This window comes from Siphateles boraxobius, unplaced genomic scaffold (genome assembly GCF_051911475.1).
Source record: "Siphateles boraxobius isolate OS27281-9 unplaced genomic scaffold, OSU_SipBor_1 4, whole genome shotgun sequence".
In the NCBI taxonomy this organism is placed as follows: domain Eukaryota; kingdom Metazoa; phylum Chordata; class Actinopteri; order Cypriniformes; family Leuciscidae; genus Siphateles; species Siphateles boraxobius.
Window position 1 is genome coordinate 550,001 of NW_027509030.1, and position 7,500 is coordinate 557,500.

At 43.2% G+C, this 7,500-nt stretch overlaps 1 protein-coding gene across 1 annotated transcript in view; it reads right to left on the minus strand.

Annotated features, from left to right (window-relative positions):
* LOC143706039 (chemokine-like protein TAFA-2) overlaps positions 1 to 7,449 on the minus strand; it is a 40,596-nt gene extending 33,147 nt beyond the window's left edge. The window contains exon 1 of the mRNA XM_077197582.1: positions 7,087 to 7,449. The gene's annotated coding sequence lies outside the window, so the exon portion shown is untranslated. The remainder of the gene's footprint in view (positions 1 to 7,086) is intronic.
* Positions 7,450 to 7,500: the final 51 nt, after the last annotated feature.

A 7,500-nucleotide genomic window follows, 5' to 3' on the forward strand; every position in this document is an offset into this window, starting at 1 on the left:
CACACACTCTCTGCCGACACACACTCTCTGCCGACACACACTCTCTGCCGACACACACTCTCTGCCGACACACACTCTCTGCCGACACACACCCTTTTGCGACAAACATTCTCTGCCGACACACACTCTCTGCCGACACACACTCTCTGCCGACACACACTCTTTTCGGACACACACTCTTTTCGGACACACACTCTCTGCCGACACACACTCTCTGCCGTCACACACACTTTTCCGACACTCACTCTCTGCCGACACACACTCTTTTCCGACACACACTCTTTTCCGACACACACTCTTTTCCGACACACACTCTTTTCCGACACACACTCTCTGCCGACACACACTGTTTTCGGACACACACTCTTTTTCGACACACACTCTTTTCCGACACACACTCTCTGCCGACAACACACTCTCTGCCGACACACACTCTCTGCCGACACACACTCTCTGCCGACACACACTCTCTGCCGACACACACCCTTTTCCGACACACACTCTCTGCCGATACACACTCTCTGCCGACACACACTCTCTGCCGACACACACTCTCTGCCGAAACACACTCTCTGCCGACACACACTCTTTTCCGACACACACTCTTTTCCGACACACACTCTTTTCCGACACACACTCTTTTCCGACACACACTCTCTTCCGACACACACTCTCTTCCGACACACACTCTCTGCCGACACACACTCTCTGCCGATACACACTCTCTGCCGACACACACTCTCTGCCGACACACACTCTCTGCCGACACACACTCTCTGCCGACACACACTCTTTTCCGACACACACTCTTTTCGGACACACACTCTCTGCCGACACACACTCTTTTCCGAAACACATTCTATGCTGACACACACTCTTTTCCGACACACACTCTCTGCCGACACACACTCTCTGCCGACACACACTCTTTTCCGACACACACTCTCTGCCGACACACACTCTCTGCCGACACACACTCTTTTCCGACACACACTCTCTGCCGAGACACACTCTTTTCCGACACACACTCTTTTCCGACACACACTCTCTGCCGACACACACTCTCTGCCGACACACACTCTCTGCCGACACACACTCTTTTCCGACACACACTCTCTGCCGACACACACTCTCTTCCGACACACACTCTTTTCCGACACACACTCTCTGCCGACACACAATCTCTGCCGACACACACTCTCTGCCGACACACACTCTCTGCCGACACACACTCTTTTCCGAAACACATTCTCTGCTGACACACACTCTTTTCCGACACACACTCTCTGCCGACACACACTCTCTGCCAACACACACTCTTTTCCGACACACACTCTTTTCCGACACACACTCTCTGCCGACACACACTCTCTGCCGACACACACTCTTTTCCGACACACACTCTCTGCCGACACACACTCTTTTCCGACACACACTCTCTGCCGAGACACACTCTTTTCCGACACACACTCTTTTACGACACACACTCTCTGCCGACACACACTCTCTGCCGACACACACTCTCTGCCGACACACACTCTTTTCCGACACACACTCTTTTCCGACACACACTCTCTGCCGACACACACTCTCTGCCACCACACACTCTTTTCCGACACACACTCTCTGCCGACACACACTCTCGGCCGACACACACTCTCGGCCGACACACACTCTCTGCCGACACACACCCTCTGCCGACACACACTCTCTGCCGACACACACTCTCTGCCGACACACACTCTGTTCCAACACACACTCTCTGCCGACACTCACTCTCTGCCGACACACACTCTCTGCCGACACACACCCTTTTCCGACACACACCCTTTTCCGACACACACTCTCTGCCGACACACACTCTCTGCCGACACACAGTCTCTGCCGACACACACTCTCGGCCGACACACACTCTCGGCCGACACACACTCTCTGCCGACACACACTCTCTGCCGACACACACAGTCTCTGCCGACACACACTCTCTGCCGACACACTCTCTGCCGACACATTCTCTGTCGACACACAGTCTCTGCCGACACACACTCTCTGCCGACACACTCTCTGCCGACACATTCTCTGTCGACACACAGTCTCTGCCGACACACAGTCTCTGCCGACACACTCTCTGCCGACACATTCTCTGTCGACACACTCTCTCTGCCGACACACTCTCTGCCGACACACAGTCTCTGCCGACACACACTCTCTGCCGACACACACTCTCTGCCAACACACACTCTCTGCCGACACACAGTCTCTGCCGACACACACTCTCGGCCGACACACACTCTCGGCCGACACACACTCTCGGCCGACACACACTCTCTGTCGACACACAGTCTCTGCCGACACACTCTCTGCCGACACACACTCTCTCTGCTGCTGGTTCTGTCTCGTCAGCAGTGCGTCTGGCCGTTAGGGACACATCCCAGCATGCTTTGCGTTTTCATTACAGCTCTGAGAGATGAAGCTCAACTCGGCGGTAATTATAATCACACACACGTCTGTTCAAATGCACTCAGAATAACTCGCGTATGTGTTTTAGAACAGTATTCCCACACCTCGGTTAACTTCCAATTCAAGGACTTTCCAGATCCAATACCCGCAAATTCAAGGACTAAATTTTTCCAACAACAAACGTTGAGGTTCCATCGTAGTAGTGTCGTGCGTGCGTGAACGTCATGGCAACGTACAACACAAAGTACCTCACGTGAAAAACACTTCACGTAACGCGTAAATGCGCGTAACTAGCGTAAATCAAGCAAGCTAGTGTGCGATATAACACATTAGCAGAGCGGAGGGAATAATATGGAATTTTTTCCAGAAAACTTCTCGCACAAAATAAATTCAAGCACTTTCTTGAATTTACAAAAAATTCCACAGATACGCCACACAATATTATTTTTTTTCAAATTCATAAATTTTAAAGGACCCGTGGGAACACTGTTCAACGCTTCCTGACGGCTCATCGACCTTTGACCCCAACATGACCTTTCCATCAACCGGCCTTCCTTCTTCAGAGCAGATTTGCATAGAAAACTGACCCTGATTGCTCAAATTCCAAATTGTGTTCTTCCTCAGTGTTTCTGTCTCGTTTTCCAACACAAATATCTAAACATTCTTAAATCAAGATTAATTTACTCGAGAAGAAGCAAAATGATTAATTTCATTACGTTATTCTATAGTTTCCATCATTCCTCATCAATCTCAGTCTCTCAGATCAGCATGAACTTGTTTTCTGACAAAAGTGTGATGAAAGGCGTCAGAAACGCTGGCTATTTTTAGACCTGTCGTGCGCGCGCTCTGATTGGACGCAAACGGGACAGGAAGTGATGTCTGATTATGAGGTTAAACAATTAACCTCAAACTGCATCTGAAACAACTTCAAAATAGCCATTTGAATAGCCATTCAAGTGAGTGAAAGTGAAAGTGAGTGAAAGTGACACGTGATGGCCTATGGTAACCCATACTTGGAATTTGACCTCTGCATTTAACCCATCCAAGTAAGTGCACACACATTAGGAGCAGAGTAGTGAGTAGTGAACACACTGCAAACGTGGATACACACACCCGGAGCAGCGGACAGCCTTGAGTGGCGCCCGGGGAGCGATTGGGGGTTAGGTGCCTTGCTCAAGGACACCTCAGTCATATTCCTGCCGGTACTGGAATCGAACCAGCAACCTTTGGGTCACCAGTCCAACTCTGTTACCATTAGGCAATGACTGGTCAATCAGATCACTGCAGAAATGATGTTGTTGCTCACTGCTTCTGCCTTGTTTTCCAGCACAAATAACAAAAATAAATAAAGTTAAATTATGTTCATGCAGTGTGTAGTAGAGCTGTTTGTGAATGTAAAAGCTCTGTAAAGTTACTCCACAAATAGAGTTATTGTCTCCTAAAGAAAGAAGAAACTGCTGAAACGAGTCAGTAAATCCAGTCTCACGTGTAACTAATTTGCATAATCCCCGCCTCTGGTCCTGATTGGCTGAACAGAGTCTCTAAGCTCCGCCCTCAAACACTGTAGTGTATCTGAAACTGGAAGAGTTTGGTTCGTGTCGTTCGTGTCGAGAAGACGCTGTTTTCTGAGATTGATACGGTAAAACACACGCCATCGTTACTGTTCGTATCACTGTGATCAAGAGCTGAGATTCAGATATGATAATGAGCGTTTGCTTTCTGACCAATCACAGCAGAGCAGCTCTCAGAGAGGCGGAGCTTAGAGAGACTGAATATCCCAACGAACCGTTTCAGACACTGAGAGAAAACAGTTTTTGACCTTTGACCTGTTGTAGGAGAATCTAAAACTAAAGTAGTAAGTTGTAAAATAGCATAATAAGAGCACTTTAATTTAAAGGGAAAACAAGATTATTTTTCTTACATTATTAGTGGATATTTGCTCTTGTTTTAAGCATAAACTCACTTCATTTTGATCAATATTTCAGGGAAATAAAGTCATTTTGCTTTTTCTCCAATAAAAGTATCTTGATTTAAGAATGTTTATATATTTTAGCGGGAAAACGAGACAGAAGCTCTGAGGAAGAGGCTCATATCTGCTTCATCTGAGGCAGTACGTCTACAGTCAGGGTCGATCTCTCCTCGTCTCAATGTGTTCAGAGACCAACATGAGTCCAGATTAATGTAGGACTCAAGGTGATGATGAGGACGGCCAATAATAGCAGCCACACACACACACACACACACACCGCTCAAGATGAAGTGTATCTGTGCCTTCATTAGGTGTGTTTGTCTGTCAGATCGGAGAGAGAATAAACGCGCAGTGTAATAATAATAACCAGAGTTAACAAAGAAAAAAGAAAGAAAAGTTGATTAATTCCAGCGCCTGAAGCGGCGACTCGTCAATCGTCTAGTTTCTACACTCTCGCTGGTATATTTTTGTTGTAATCTGTGTTAAGTGTCAAGCAGGCGTACAGACACACACGTGTGTGTGTGTGTGTGTGAATCACAGATAAACCAGCAGATCTGAGGCCTGTATGTGTGTTAGAGTCGACTGATACACACACTTCACATCTTTACACTGCAGAAAACAACAACGACATCAACAAATGCAGATGAGCAGCTGGCGGTTGCTTGTGATTGGATCGTTGTGGTTAGCTATTTGATTGACAGGTGCTGGACGGGAGGGGTTATTGATAGGCTATTATTCTAAAATATGTAGGGTTTAAACGACAATGAATATTCAGTGATATTATCAATCAAAACTAGAACTAAGCTGCTTTACATCTGAATCGATTTCTTTTGCAACATTTACAGTTATTGAATTGATCTGAATAATATCTGTATTGACATTTTAGAGCATTTGAATTTGTCTCATATTTGATGACGTTTGCATCATTAATTCTGTTTATTTCTGTGCTATAAGCTACTGAAACGATCTGTAGTGTATAGAGCGCTGTAGAAATAAAGCCGAGCTGCTGTTGTTACGAGGAGGAGAGGAAGCTCGTGTTTTACACTTACATTAGTGCGTTAGCCCGCGCTTTCATCCAAAGCAAGGGAACAAAAGCTATTAGTTAAAGAGTCAATAATATTCCTCATAATATACAATGGCAACTTTAGATTAGGAGTGTGTGTGACTAGTTTTTGATTAAAGATTACAAGGGTGCATGAATGTAAAAAACAATGATGTCCATGGACAGATCATTAATAACAAACAGCAATATTCACAAAAAATAAAATTAAATAAAAGGGTTTCATGGTGACTTTAGCAGTGCTGTAAAGTGTGCGATGACTGAAGACGAGTGTAATAATGATGATTATCAGAGCGGTTATAAAAGCACTGCTATGCAATATCAATGACTAGCTTGTGATTTTTTTATGCATTTGTTTCTAACAGCTACTTAAAAAACTTCCAATTTATTCTCTCTAATTTGTTCCAAACGTATACATTTCTTTGTTCTTCTGAAGGACCCCGTTGACTTCTATAGTATAGAGAAATAAAAATACTATTGAAGTCAATGATGCCTCAGAATTACAAACATTCTTCAAAATATCACACAATTTTCATTTCAGCAGCACTAATGAAAACAAGGTCATTAATGGCGACCATATTTACACTAAAGATATTAAATAACCAAATCTACAGCGATAATGTTGCGTAATCATAAACAAACCAAAAATATTAGGATATTATTAAACATGTCACACTGTCATTTAAATAAATTAATAATTTCATAAATTCAACGCTCACTTACAAAAAAATAAATAAAAATAAAATAAATACACCAGTGATTCTTTGAAGTTCCAAGGTATTTATGGCACTTCTACAAACATCAGTTTCTTTCCAAACTGTGTTTCCTTTCTTAATGTGTGTGTTTGTGTGGATGATGCTGTAGTTCACTATCAGTACTGTGGTAAACTGCGTCAGTCAGATGCGGAACAAACACAATGATACTACATGATTATTAACTATATTTATATCTATGGCAATTATTTTATTAATTATAATAGTAAACAAAAAAATACCACAAAATAAAGCAAAGCAGTCCATATGGTTTCACCATGGCTCGTCAAATGTATTTTACATGAAAGTCAGTATTTCTGCTACATAAGAAAAAAAAATCATGCTTCGGTTAAACTTGATTATGACATAAAACAATCGAAATTATGACATACCAGGTTATAACTTTGACTTTTATGTCACAATTATAAGACAAAAAAAAATATGACGTAGGTTTACTACCATTAAAAGTAACTTTATGTGTCTTAATGTAAAATAAATGATTTTGTGAGTCATAATTTTGACTTTTTATGTCAATTATGATTTACTAAAGGTGTTTTTTGTAATGTTTTGTAATGTATGGAAATCCGTGTGGCAGAAATGGCCTTCCATAGATTTTCATGTCAGTCACAAAGCAATCAATAAACCACTTTAAACTTTATTTTATATATTTTATACATTCAACTTTATATATATATATATATATATATATATATATATATATATATATATATATATATATATATACATACATTGTTTTATCTGTTTGTATCCGTCAGCGTTCTGACTGACTTTAATCTCGCGCCAGATTAAAGCAGGAATGTGTCTGAAGGAACAGGATTAATCACCTGAGCTGCTCCTGATCAATCCATCCGATCAGCTCGATCAGTCCAGCGGGAGTCGCAGTTCGATCGCTCCAGGGTTCCGGTTCGGTTCAGTTCTCTTCGGTTCGCTTCAGTCAGCGGCGCATCGGCGATTTCACATGATTCAGATCCGAGCGCGAGTTGACCGCGTAACCGTCACAACCGTCATTAACTGCCACATCAGAATAAACGAGATTATTCCGATGAATGTTTCCCGCGTTTCCTATTTGAATAAATTATGACGTTAAAAATGAACCGTAAAAGGGCTCAAAAAAAGAGAAAAAGATGGAGAAAACAGATGCAGCTCTTCCCTGAGCTTAACACACACTGACTGACTGAAACACACACGGACTCTCTCGCTCCCTCACACTCACACACTCTCTCTCTCACACTCAAACA